The 14,957-nt window shown below is 35.2% G+C and overlaps 1 long non-coding RNA gene and 3 other non-coding genes across 4 annotated transcripts; 1 reads left to right on the top strand and 3 right to left on the bottom strand.

Moving 5' to 3' along the window:
• Positions 1-3,021: 3,021 nt before the first annotated feature.
• On the bottom strand, positions 3,022-3,095 carry Trnat-agu (transfer RNA threonine (anticodon AGU)). The gene has a single exon. It is a non-coding gene; the product is annotated as a tRNA-Thr (tRNA).
• A 115-nt stretch (positions 3,096-3,210) lies between these two features.
• Positions 3,211-3,284, bottom strand: Trnat-agu (transfer RNA threonine (anticodon AGU)). The gene has a single exon. It is a non-coding gene; the product is annotated as a tRNA-Thr (tRNA).
• A 115-nt stretch (positions 3,285-3,399) lies between these two features.
• On the bottom strand, positions 3,400-3,473 carry Trnat-agu (transfer RNA threonine (anticodon AGU)). Its single transcript has one exon. It is a non-coding gene; the product is annotated as a tRNA-Thr (tRNA).
• A 5,340-nt stretch (positions 3,474-8,813) lies between these two features.
• On the top strand, positions 8,814-13,358 carry LOC128228981 (uncharacterized). Its single transcript, XR_008260015.1, has 4 exons — positions 8,814-8,872; positions 11,053-11,163; positions 12,182-12,259; positions 13,260-13,358. It is a non-coding gene; the product is annotated as an uncharacterized LOC128228981 (long non-coding RNA).
• The last annotated feature ends 1,599 nt before the right edge of the window (positions 13,359-14,957 follow it).

The raw sequence follows: 14,957 nt of genomic DNA, 5'->3' as shown, positions 1-14,957 counted from the left end.
CGTGTAAGATAGGTTCATCCCGACCCGAGCGTAGGGTGTTTTTCGGAAACAAGGTTTACCGAGTTTCCTCAAAACACTCTGCGCGAGGGTCTCGATGGACCTATCTTACACGAGCGGCTATGGTAGATGCTTTTTCTCCCACCTCAGTTAATCAAAGTTAAGTAATAATGTATTTATTGCTGGAACTCTTTTGTGCGTAGTGAAAATTAATGCGTATGGATATGTGATAATTCGTGGTTGTCATGGACATGCGAGGAGTGATTCAGATTATGTTTTTAGTCAAATCGGTCTTTAAATAGTTCTGAGGAGAGTGAAGCATTATTTCTTGGAAGGTGCGTGAAAACTGTTTTTATGGTGAAGCAAGAAATGATTAATAAGCATTCTTAATATTGCTACGAAACAAGGTTTCTATGATGCTACAGACGACAGTTTTCAACAAGGAGGTAATTACAATGTGATGACCATTTAATAGGAGTTCCATACAGGCGTTTTATCTTTGCCCGTGGGTAAGATAGGAATTTCTAGCATGGTTAAATTGTTGGATCTACTTATCTGAGGTGGGAGAAAATCATGTCCTCTGTAATTCTTAAATATGTTTGCTTGATCGATAACAAAACATACATAATCATTTAAGTATTAGAACATTAGTTAAAACTGATTAATATTTTACATACAGGCGGCGAAATTTTTAAGTGTGACACTATTAAATCTTCATTATTTCGATTATTTCTTAATTTAAATCAACCCAATTTTGAACACAGATTAGGTATATCTTTTTCAATATATTACGCTATTTAGTATTGATTTATTTGGACAATTTATCTCATCAGATTGTTGAATAGCGAAACCCATTAAATGCACGAGGCAACAGGTCAGCGCACTGGCTATATACAGTACACCCATATGTTTATACGAAAAATAAAAATGGCGCGGATGTCAATGAAAGAGGGTAGCAATTAGATTCATTTTCGGGGGTACTTCATATACTGAGGATACGGAGGTGTGTTTATATTGTTTGAATTCACAAGTTAATGATTTGCTTTGAAATATCAAAATAATTGCTAAACAATTGCGTTATAACTGTATAACTACATGGCATAGATTTTAAGCATAATATACCACTGTGTACCGTTAACATAAGTGTGTCTCAGAGACAGCAAAATTATTTCGCTCATCTCCTTCCGTCCTTTACGGAATGTCCTATTATTGACAAAAAATAAGTCATGGAGCAAGTTTAGGCCATTAGGTTACTGTGTAGGGAAACAATGTTGGAGGGTAATGACAATCAATCTGCAAACTGACCGGTTGAACCAGTTGCCTGACAACGCAAGGGAACGCGGTAGAATGGAGACGCAATCAAGGTATAACACGATAACGAGGTTATATTTATCCTATTTTGAATTTTGAATAACCTTGATATTTTGAGCTTAGATCGACTTTCCGTTTGCTCTCTTTGATAAAATGTCTTTAAACAAAAATGTTCAGACACTAACTGTTTACGGTGAAGGACGAAGCTTACTGTAGGAAATTGATTAACTAGTGTGATAAGCTGATGTGAATCATGGCACTCAATGGTTAGGGGTTCCTTTAGTCAGAATCTTAAACTTAAGGAGTTTTTTTGCCCTCTCGTTTTAGTGGTTCTCGTCTAAAATACATCGAACACCAATTTTGAGTTTGGTTTTGCGGTCCGCAGACAGGGCGCTCCCACATATGTTATCGAGGATAACGCACTTTTATCTTTAAAACCTTGTTCATAGTTATCTAATTCTACCCATTGATGTGTATGTGGTAAATGGTGTTTTGCCAGTTAGTTGTTAAATGGTACATGGTGGATGAGCTGATAACGTATAGCCTCAGCCTATGTGAAAACATGTTGATAGTTTCAAAACTTGAAACATTTTCCATTTCGATTTTTGAAATAATTTTAATTTCACTAAAACATATATATATATATATATATATATATATATATATATATATATATATATATATATATATATATATATATATATGTTTTAGTGAAATTAAGATTATTTAAAAAATCGAAATGGAAAATGTTTCAAATCTACTACAGATATTAAGGTGACCATATATATATTAATCTAGGCATTATGGGGACCGCTGGATTAAGGCGACAAAAATTGGTCTCCTTAATATTTTCACTGAAAAATTTCAGTCCAGATTTGATGTATCAAATGTCAATAAAAATGTCCATTGACAGTAAGTTGATAAGCTTGAATGTTTATTTACGAGGTCATTTCATTGTTTTAAATCTTATTATCTTTTAATATTAAAAAAAATATTCTTAAACCTTTGTGTGTGTATATTTGTGTATCCATAAAAATAGCTATTAAGGCGACCAGGGAAAAAATCATAATTTTGGTCAAAAATAGCTATATACTAAGCATTTTTTATTTGTTTTACTTTATTTAAAGCCTATTGTATATTATCCCGAAGTCTCATTCCATAAAAAAACAGAAATAAGGAAATTCGATATTTCGTGTACCATCAGCATCCAAATTTTCAAGTATACAGAAATTTAACTTTCCGGAATATAACGGAAATTTTCGGGTATGTCCGTGGTACCATCTCCGTGCAATTATGCAGTATGGCGTTCATCTCTTACGGAAAGAGAATGGTAACTTGGTAAGTGTTTAAAATACATATTCAACGTTTTTTTCGTTTATTTTTATGACTTTTGTACAGTAGTATAAATCGTCCACCCTTTGGATGAAAAGCAAATGATTTATCCGGATTTTGTTCATCCGAAACTAAATCACTAGTATCAACATCCGGTGTAATTTTTGCTTGTATTTTGGAGAAACTCGATTGATTTCTAGCAAACTTGGTTTACCACTACATCGTCGCTTATTATTATTTGGTATGTTCCTATCTAAAAAGGGATTTGCTCCCTTAACATCTCAGATTTTAATAAATAAAAGACGAAATGATACAAATGCCTTACATTTTGTTTGTCAATGTCATGTCATTAGTCATAAAGTAAACCTGGGAGGAAAAGTGCGCCCGGTGTGGGGCTCGAACCCACGACCGCCGGAACACTAGCACGGCGCTCTAACCAACTGAGCTAACCGGGCGGCTGGTTCTTACCCACACACACTACACTCCTCCCCCCATTAACCTTTTAGGCCGACGGAGGCACTACTGCCGTTTACCGCTGCCACCAGTAAAGTAAACCTGGGAGGAAAAGTGCGCCCGGTGTGGGGCTCGAACCCACGACCGCCGGAACACTAGCACGGCGCTCTAACCAACTGAGCTAACCGGGCGGCTGGTTCTTACCCACACACACTACACTCCTCCCCCCATTAACCTTTTAGGCCGACGGAGGCACTACTGCCGTTTACCGCTGCCACCAGTAAAGTAAACCTGGGAGGAAAAGTGCGCCCGGTGTGGGGCTCGAACCCACGACCGCCGGAACACTAGCACGGCGCTCTAACCAACTGAGCTAACCGGGCGGCTGGTTCTTACCCACACACACTACAGTCATTCTCATCACCTTTGAATAGCAGAACAGAACGAACACTATCACCAATTCGTATTGTGGCTTTTTGCATGTGTCTTAAATTCTCATATTTGATTATAAATGCAACAATAAAATATTTCCCTTATTATGCCACAGTTATGCACCAGTCAATTGTAACCATGGCCCCCAGGCAGGTCTTGTTTATACCAGGGATAGCAGGGGAAATGGGCCATGTTTTTACGTTCCAGGTGGACCGGCAGTGCTGAGTGAATGCGGTGTTATTGTTTTTGCGCTGAAAACAGGGAATGGGCGTAACCTAGGATGTCCCCAGGGGCATTTGACGGGGATCTGGTCATTTCGTAACCTTACCATTTCGTAACTGCTGAATCTTGGTTATTTCGTAACCATTTTGTTAGTCAATTCGTAACCGTCAAGAAATCAATTGCTCATATGGTAACCACCATTTAACAAGGTGATAAATAGTACACTTAGCACCTCGTTAAGTTTATTGTTCGAACCTGGATGTATATGGCACAGCAACCAAGACACCAATTGGGAGACATTACTCAAATTCTCACTAGTAACAAGCCAATAATTTATGTTACTCAATAGTTATTAGATATATATATATCATGCTAAATTAGAAATGATTTGTTATACTACCAAAATATTTTAATTATTTTCTTACATTTTGCTTACTTATAAACAATAATTTAAGACTGATCGCGATGTATTTTTGAGTAAAATTATGTTTACATAAATGATCATTCTTGACCTATTTCATTGACTATATTTGTTTGAATTGTTTAAAACGAACAAAATTTTGTTCTGTTCTTTTCTCAATTGATCCATATTATGCATACTTTATATCCGAAACCGACAAAAAACAGTCTAAAATTATTAGTTATGGTACAGTGGAAACTCACTAAACCAGATCTCCACAAAACCGGAATCCTCGGGATACTGGAATTTTATCAGAGTCCCGGTTTTCCCCTTCTATTTTCAATGTAAAAAAATCCCTACAAAACCGGAACCCCGGAATTCCGGATACCGGACAAAAAATCGAGAAAATTTGTTAGTTGTCAACGTAATTTTACCTCACAAAACTGGACGTTATGTTCAAACATGTCAAAATAATTCTGTGCATTAGGAATTCGCGAATCACGTGTCACTAAATGTTTTGACAGCCGGTACGTCGTTAAATATTACACCTGTGATGTTGTGTTAACACGATAATCGATAATGATGATTGCGCTGTGGATTGACTGTCGCGCGATAATGAAATGATAATCAAACTTGTGAAAAGAAAATCGATTAAAACATTTATTTGTTTGTTGCAGAAAATAAAGAACTAGAAACGTTTTTTTAGTGATCATTTTGAAGGGTTGTTTTATCTAAAGACTTCTATGATTGAATCAAATTAGAGCGGTGCTTTAATTAAACTATCAAACATACTAAACAAGCATTAAATTACGAGAGTTGTTTTATTTCAAGACTTGGAAAAAAGATGGTAATAAAAACGCAGAAATGTTTAATTATGCTTATCACTTTTGCAAGTGCTTTAATCATGTCTCAACCTCCGTCTGAACGTCGGAGAATTGAACTGTCCCTAGAGGACAAAAGCCTTTAAAGGTTAACTCAGTTAATATATTGAGTAAACTTACTCTGTACATCGAATCCCCACTAAACCGGAATCCTCACTAAACCGGAAATTTTGCCAAGTCCGGACCTTGTCTGGTTTAGTGAGTTTCCAATGTATTAATTTCCAATAACAAGATACAAAATTAAACATATCGGCACATTTTTAATACAATAAGCATAAAAAAAGCGCATACTCTCATTCGGCAAACTCACTATATTTTACAATACTTCTATGCAATTTAAAAAAAATGAAATTCTAAAGTTATATGGTCTATATATTTTAAAAATATTGGCTTAAGGTCACAATTCCTCTCAATGGTAGAACATCTATAAATTAAAAAATATTACATTTAATATTCAGCCTACTTATAATATTTCCTTCGCAACATAAAAAAATAGCTAGTGTGAATGTTTCTATTTGTCATAGTTTCAGAGTTTATTGGCAAATCGCACTACACTATTAGGAATAAAGAAGGAATACAACTACTAGATTTAACTTTGTTTATGTTGTTATTTTTATGTTTGATACTTACAGTAAACTTATTTTGTAAATTCAAATGGTATTATATTAATTCCTCATAATTATAGGAGTCAACGGTTAAGATATGACCATTCGATTTCTTAACGGTTACGAATTGACTAACACAATGGTTACGAAATGACCAACAATGAGCGGTTACGAAATGACCATAATTCATTTGACAGGGCTTTTACCAGCTGTTTGTCTGTGCAGAGCGGGAATTTTACCTGGGATTGGCTGGACCGAAAGTCAAAGTCCCCGCTATTAGCAGGACCTTGGGGGCCCATGCTGCAATTGACTGTTGCATTATTTGGATTTTTTCTTAACTTTACGACATGCCCCCCTACAGTATTTTATAGTCAAGTTTAATAACATTTATTTACAGAAATTGTAAACAAGTAAAGTAAACTGTACTGAGCTTTTGAACAAACCTACATACTTATAAATCAAAATTGATATTTTAGGGTCTACACTGAATAAACCCAAAATGTTAGTTTTGATTTGCTAAATTCAAACAGTATTTAGTCTATCCACACAAAATTTACAGGATCATCAGATAACAAATATTCTAAAAATTCTCTGTTTGCCAAATAGGGAAGACAGGTGTAAGTGGGGTTAAAAGGTTGCTATCTGTGACCAAAAAATACTGTTCAAAATTGTGAGTATTCATTTATCTTTCATTCAGTAAAGAGCATGCAATGGCATAGTGGTTGGATTAGATAATCTGACAGCGGTGCTGGACGTCAGGAGTTCAAATATTGTTGTGAGTTCAATGTACCAAAAGAATACCTTTGGAATACACAATTATCTATAAAAATGGCAGAGCAAATTGCCCATATTGTAGTAATGTCTTAGATCCAGCTTGGATAACTTGGACACAGTAAGCGGTTCACACCAAGGGAAATTCTCAGATAAAACAGCGCTTATGAACTTGAACATTACATTTTTCATTGAGACAAAGAAAAAACATTGTTGCTGATCTTCTGAAAACAAATCTTGGATTTAAACTAATCACCAACAAAAATATATGCATTTTAATCACACAATGTAAACAACTGCGCCACAGATCTTATCTGTATGTTTAGGGTTTTTAAAATTTAGCAGTTAAATATAGATTAGCATACTGGTAGGTCTGGTTGGTAATGTCAGTGATTTCATCACTATTTCTATTAAAATATCAGTTTTTTCTTCAGAGCTTCTCACATTAATTTTGCACCATTTGTTTACCATTTGAATCATAAAAAGATAACGAACAAACACGGATGGAACATTTGAAAATACAATTCAGTTGGTTTCTATTTTCTTGCTCATTTTTGCTTGAAATTATTCTGCTTGAATGTGATTTTTGTTGCTTAAATTTGAACTTAACTCTTTGTGAATATTTAAGGAATGTAAGGGGTCAGATTTCAGAATCAAATCATTTGGGTAAATATTGGCAGAAAAACTGCTTTTAGATTTATACTGGTCATCAAAACCGGCACTGACAAAACATAAGATGTGTTTCATGTGCGGGAAAGAGGTTTAAAGGTGTCCGCCCACAACGAAATGCTTGGGGGTCACAGTACCCCTTCAAGTAGTTCTTGAAAAAAAAATGATTCTCTCAGGTAGCGTTTGATTTTGTGTACATTGTATCCTTGTATGTATTTTCAAGATTAGTGTACACATGATTTATATAAGGTTTGTACAATTTTAGTTTTATTTAAATTTTAAAATTTTGACATTTTTTTTAAGATTTGCCTGCCCCTGTCTAAACACTTAAATTCTTGGTCTTTGGACTATTGTCTGCAACTTCAAAACACACTTTGGAACAGGACACATTTTTCTGATATTTATCCAGTTTGACTGCAATATAAGTTGTATTTATCAATCAAGTAAAAAATGACATTTATATTTCCATAATTACCTGGTAGTTATTTGTTAATTTGTTTTAATTCATGGATAGGTTTATTGCGAGTGTCATGGAAAACTGGAACTTTTCAGTACACAACATGCAAACTGAGAATGAACTGTGTGTGCCGGCTTTGTGAACAAAAACGCAAGGCGGCTATGGTAAGTTGCGTCAAGATATCCTTGGGACCCACCCCCCCTGGACACGCAATACAATTCGTGTTTCGCTGATCTGTTGGCTGGGATCAGATCATCCATTTGGGGATTTAGATATGTTACCCCAGCCAACAGGCTGCATGTTTAATTTTACTCAATACTAAGCTTTGTTTTAGTGCGAACATCAACATGTTTATCTAATTGCAGTTGCTGCTTGGGATAATAAAGTTAAGTCAGCAACCGTCTACCAGACTGCAAGATTCATCTCTTCCAAAGGATGTCGTACCTTTCCAGGTGGGTGTGCATTGATTGATTGATTGATTGATTGTGAGTTTGTGTAAATGAATAACTGTGAAACCATAACCAAATGTTGGGCTGCAAAGGTGTGTATGTGCATGCTTCACATATTCTCCGTCCTGGTTGGCATACTGGACCGTCAGCAGACACTCTGCCATAAAATGTTAGAGAGTTTAAAGCTATTTCTTATTTTCCCGTGTAACTATATTGATGTTTGATTATCATTTTGATTGATGTTAAATTTACGCCGCCGTGTTACTGAGTAACAATTTGAAATTGGGCCAAAATCATCAAGCTAGAGCTTTGCATAATCTTTTTCAAACTTCTGCGAGATTTCTGCCCTTGACAATATTTGCTCGCAGCCCCCCTCAAAGTTGCACTTCGTTCAGTCTTTGAAAGCTTACGGATACACTTTTTTGTTAATTTGAGATCTTGATGTGGCAACTTCTAAGTAAATAGATGCTGAAAGTAACTAGATGCTCTGGGTGTTCACTGGGTGACAAAGGCTACCCAGTATTGGTTGTTTCTTTTCTGAAAAGATGTTTCTAGTGAATTGCCCAGTTGCAGTGGTTTTGATGCACAGAACCAGCATAGCTCCATGACAGATATATGTTTTCGTCATTGATTTCAGTACTGCTGTATTGGAGGCCTCACAATTTCTGTTTGGAAATGTCATCTGATACACTCATAACGGCGTATTTCTAGCATAGCTTTCATAAGAGCATGGCCATTCTCTGTCATTTTCAGATACACTGTGTTTTGTGTGGATAAGAAATGCAGAGTGGTACCACCAATCACCTAAGCCACCAGTCCCCTAACAGACAATAGGTTATGGGGACAGTTCCTGCAATTTACAGAAAAGCTCTCAATTGTAGCCCTACGAACTTCAGGTAAGCGATAAATCTGGACTTCAAGATATCTCTGTACTCACTGTAAGTTTATACTTCATTTGAACAAAACATAGGGCCGAATTCAGAACAATCACTCTCACTCACACTCAATGAGTTAATCCTCTGTAATCACTTAACGGTCGAGAAATTATCGAGTGAAAGGTATATCCGTATTCACAGGTGTGAGTGAGACTCAAGTGTTTTGCGTGAGTGGGACATTTGTGAGTGCTCGGCTAGGCCACTTGAACCGCCCTCGAGGATTGGTTGTGAATAGGAATTGAATGAGTATATGTGAAAAAAGTACATGGCAAGTAGAAAAGATGAAATATATCAAATATTTGGAACAAATAAGGGACATGCTCGTTCCCAGACAATATTTAAGAGACCGGGATAATCCATTGAAGTACATGTTCATTCAATAAAGTGGCCATCTATAAACAAAACAAATTCAAAAGGATGAGCCTATCATATATTTGTTTTGTTTCGCAATGATCTTGAACCCCCAGCAATGTTGATGTTTGCAATTCATCAATGGCTGCAAAGACAGGCAGCTAAAGGTACGTGAAGTTAGCATCCTAGCGGCATGAAGTTAGCGGCCTAGCGGCGTGAGGTTGGCGGACTAGCGGCCTAAATTTGTTATCTATTTCAAGGTTCAATGGTTTAAATGGGAAATATGATAAATCAATGTTTTTAGTCGTACATTAGCGGCCTTAAATTGTTTTCTACTTCAGAGCATTTTTATATGAGTTTTCTTCTAAAACAATGCTAAAATAAATGTTTTCCTAAGCAAAATACATCACGCTTGAGCGGTCTTGCGGCGTGAACTTGGCGGCCTGGTGGCCTAGCGGCCTGGTGGCCTAGCGGCCTAAAAATCCCCAAAACTCAATCCAGCAGCCCAGGAAAAGGGGGAAATGCTGATATTCGCTAAAGGATGTTGATTTATGAAAACGACATTTAATTTATCATTGTTTTAGAAAAGAACGCATATAAAATGCTTTGGAATAGGAAACAATTTTAGGCCGCTAGTCACAGGAGGCGGCTAGGCCGCCAGGCCGCTAACTTGACGCCGCTAGGCCATTTCATAGGGTGGTAAGGGAATTGATATGTATTTTCCAGCCTACATTCAGCTGGATTATTATTACTATTATTATTATTATTATTATTATTATTATTATTATTATTATTATTATTATTATTATCATTTTCATCATCATCATCAGCAGCAGCAGCACCACCACCACCACCAGCAGCACCACCAACACCAACGCCACCATATCATCATCAACATCATCATTATTATTATTATTATTATTATTATTATTATTATTATTATTATTATTATTATTATTATTATCGTCATCTTCATCCATTTTCCCCTACATTTCTTGAGTTGTTTTTCACTCCGAGGTGTTATTTCCCCATAAGAAGTAGATTCATTCGCTAATTCTATCCATCTGCTATTTTTTCAACTTCCATTTTTTCAACTTCCATATATTATTTTCAAACGCCCAAGACCGCTTTATGTAGAATACAAAAGCAAGATTATATATGAATACATATTTAAATTACGTGATACAATGGAAAACGGCTACATATTTAAAACAGCAACAACAACGACAACAAAAAACATGCATTTAAACGTATTTTGCGACAGTTATTTACAACCCAAAACGTTTATTTTTATTAACCAATTGTTTTAAAATGTAAATTTCAGTTTCAGAATAACACTTATTATCATTTGTTTGTTGCCATAACTAACAATAAGGTACTCAAATCTCAAATAAACATATGTTTACAATGTATAATGTAAACATCACCATAGTCAAACAGATAATCCAATATGATCATGTAAACATACGTGTATAATTATATACTGTATTGCTCACTTGATGAAGTGGAGTGTTAGCGAGGCGTGTGAATACGAACAGATCACTTGAGTGTCACTCCCCATATTCCACTCAAGTGATCATTTGAGTGTCCCTTACGGGAATGTGGTTGGAGTGTGAGTGAGAGTGGATGTTCTGAATTCGGCCCTTACAATTTCATCAACAAAATCCAGGTTTAGATCCCAGACCGAACTTTGTCTCCTTCATTAAACTTAATTTCAGATGTTCTATAAGCCACTTACATGTTCATTGATTATAAATGCGTTTTCCCAGATTTACACCCTCCTCTTGCAGATACTGCCGATGGTGAAGCTTGGGTGCACCGGGCCGGTTTTCCAGCCGTGTGGAATCAACATCTCCAGCTGAACTGGGGCCGGGAATTATATAAGACTCCTTAGCAGCATGGTGAGCTTTTGCGTATTTATTTCCAGACTCATATACCCGGCCAGACTTCTGCGTTTAAGCTTTCTTTTCGTCATTTTTTTAAATAACGTATCTCAAGTCTTTCAATGAAATCACAACTGTGACACCTTTGGAGACTAGATTTAAATTTAGGAACCATTATGTGTAGAAAGCCTTTTGGGTGATTTAAAATCAAATTAGTAAACAGGATTCTCATGGTTCATGATTTATAATTGGCCTTGTGGACCTTTCATTCTTTACTTTGGTAACAGCCGCCTAAGTATGTAAGAAGGGGGGGGGGGGTACAGATGTGATAGTAAACAGTGTTTAATAAGGTATATTTGTTTTTATTTTATCACCATTTTGAAGGTAATGATTGTGTTAAATCAGGATAAGTAACAAGTATAACACAAACACTGTTACATGTTCTTTATTTCAAATAAATCTATAAAATATCTCTGGAGATTTTAGTCTGATCTCCATTTCTCAGAAAATGTAGCTGTCTAAGTGCCTATTCCATCAATGAGTATCACTGTCTTTAAATTGCTGTTGCGGTACAGTTTAAATAGCAAAAGTTTTATGGCCCTGCTTGTTTGCAACTCCTCATTCATTTTTGTACAGCGAGAAAAGTAAGGGAATTCTAGAGATTTACTAGAATTATGGATTGTTTTTCTTGAGTTACACAGTACATAAGGAGGAATAAGTGTGTACACAGCTCCTCATTTTATTCCTGTTTATTATTTATATATGTAACATAGATGTGTACAAGACTTAGAAACATGACATAAAAGAGCTCACTTTGATAAATTTTCTCAAAAAAAGATATCTTGACTGTTAAAGTAAGAACTTTTACTGCATAGTAAGTAATGTCTTCTGCTCATCTTTATGACATCATTACATGGAATGGAAACTTCCCAAGATACATTTCCACATGGCGCAGCTCATTTATATATATTGCTGATGGATTGTTTAGAAAGGGACAGTTTTAATTGGACAAAATGTTTTAATCGCCATTTTACAGAGTGCCAGCCAGTCATTGCTGTTCTTTGCATTGCTGAGGAGGACAGTCCTGCCAACATAACAGTTTGTTCAATAACAGGTAAAAAACTGGTCTCACTTTACATTTTCAACCACTGCCAGATAATATAATCTTATATAATGATAACTCCTTCTTCACAACTGGTGTTAAATATATAATGATTAAACTAACAATAAAATGGAAATTATGCTCTTTAAACTCAGAACCATTATTGACTGTCAGATGCTACTGGTAAATGAACTGGTCTTGATGTCCTTTTCTTGAGATAATAACTATTTGCATATTACCCCGGTACTACTATTGTACATTCAATAGAAAATCGTCTTGTTTGTATCGTTAAATGGCTTTATAATGTTCCCCACTTCCTGATTCTTGAAAATTACATGAACAAATGACAATCCTACTACCATTTAAAGTTTGATTAAATTTCGGACAAATGTGTTTGTTTTAATTTGCCTTCTGCTTAAAGTAAGGGTATATATACTGGGCAAGAAGTGCTGAATTTCATCGTGAATGACAGTGATTATCCATAGTTTGAATTTGGTTCGGACATGTTTGACGGGAATTTAAAGACATTTTTTTGTCATCATTTTCGCATACATTGGTTCATTCCAAGATAAAAAATATTACCTTTTTCAAAATGTTCAATCTGTGAGAGTGCAGCTTTAATAGACCTGTAAAGACTTGTCGATGTGAAACTAAACTCTCAATCAAACTTTGGTAAAAGATCAAATGCGGGGCTCCGTGTGCGGCATAGACTGTGTTAATTTTTATTTAATATGATGAAGAGTTAGTTAAGTTATCTTTGTTAAAAGTCTTCATTTGAAGCAAAATATGTTTCAATACCCTGTATGAATTTTCTTCACTGGATATTGATTCATAAAAAACATTGCTCCAGGGTGCGGAGCTATTTTTTGCTATATGTCTATATGGAAAAATCTTCTCCTCAGAAGTCAACTTTGTTCCCCAATGTGCAAGGCACAATCGGTGAAAATAATTTCAATAAAAGTCACTGACTATTATTATTGTTATTATTATTAATAAACTTTTACTATTTCAGGAGACAAACAGAAACACAGAGGTGCTATACATTCTGATGGAAAAACAAAAGCATCTCCCATCATTTTGGCGTGGCTCAGATCAAGAGGAGAATTTTAAGAAAAGTAATAACTGAGCAACTAAGAACATGCAAGTTGCACTGGTTAGAGTGTAAGACCCATCTCCCTTCATAAGAATTGATAATCATCACTGTATTAAATCAAGAAATTGAAATGTAAGTGTCTTGTCTTTTGCAGTGTTTTTGAAATATAATATAATTTTAAAAAAACTAAATTATTATTTAATATGATTGTGAATGTGTGATGTTTTCTTCTGATCATTCACTCTCAAAAACCAGATACTAAAAACATATTTGTAGATTTTTCATTTTACTTGTAAATATAGTTTTAAGGTTGTATTTTAGGCAAAGCCTTTTATTCTGCTCAATACAAACTTAAATATTTGTAATTTTTAAACAAATACATTTTTTTCATGTTTTTGTAAGCCCATTATTAAGGGACTTTAAATATTTTCACCAGCTGCATTATAAAGTCAGACCAAAAGTGTTCAGTAAGTGTCCAAACAATAACTAAGTTAGAATCCTTTCTCAAATCAAGTGAGCGATAAAGGGCCATCTCTGTGTTTGTCTGACTAAAAAACAATAATCAATCTTTGAGTTAAATTGACAAATATTGTTGTAGAATGTTTTGTGAAGACATACAATTGGATTACTTTTGTGTCAATAGGATTAAGGTTTTTGCACATAAAAGTTATTTAGAATTGCATTTGGGTCAGTCGGTTCACGTTCAATATTACTTGCAGTATAAGTGGAAGCAGTGACTTAAAATTAATTACCAAACAGTTTCTGCTCAATTGCTTCGAGTTTACATACGAGTTATGAAACTTGGAATACTAGTTCTTGGTGGCATAAATGAAAGACCTTGTTTTGTCACATTGACTTGTAATCAAGCACTTACTTCCTCTAAATTCTCTTCAGGTGATGGTTGGGCACACACAAGAAGACATATATCACAGATGTCTAGCCATATGAGTAGATAGGAGTGTCACACTCTGCCAAACTAACTTCATCAGACGAGCAGAAAGCTTCTCAAGATCCCGCACTGCACACTAAGACATAGTCTTTGACTACAACAAGGTGATGAAAGTACAGAGAGGTCCAATTAAAATCAATTCTGTGCTGCTGTCATTTCTTCATTCTGGAAGTCGATGGACATGATTTATCATGGCATCAAGTGTGCAGTTTGCCGACTATCAGCAGTCTTGTTCACCAGCTGTGCAACTTAAGCTGGTAGCTTTATTGCTTGAAGCCACTGCATAAGAGGGGGAAGGTGCAGGCTCATCAAAAAGTCTCAAAAGTTGAAACTAGGAAAAGAAGTTTATCAAGAGTGTGAATCTATTTTGAAAACAATCGTTACAATCATTTGGTTTCCTTTGAAACTTGATACATACTATGAATTGAGATGCTAAAATAAAAAACCGCTATTCAAATATCAGAAAACTGCCTTTTTCATACTAAAGGGTAAATGATGTCGCCATTTTCTGTATGTATTTAAATAAGATATGTCTCCACAATTAATATTTTTAGGGAATTTTTCTCAACCTAATGAATGAGATTAAATTGTACAGCATTATATGAGCTTAATATGTGTTTTCTCATTCTTTAAAATTGGTGAAAAATTGTCAGAAGATAATTAGATCA

The sequence above is a fragment of the Mya arenaria genome, chromosome 3 (genome assembly GCF_026914265.1).
Source record: "Mya arenaria isolate MELC-2E11 chromosome 3, ASM2691426v1".
NCBI lineage: Eukaryota > Metazoa > Mollusca > Bivalvia > Myida > Myidae > Mya > Mya arenaria.
This window is presented reverse-complemented; position numbering and strand designations above follow the sequence as displayed.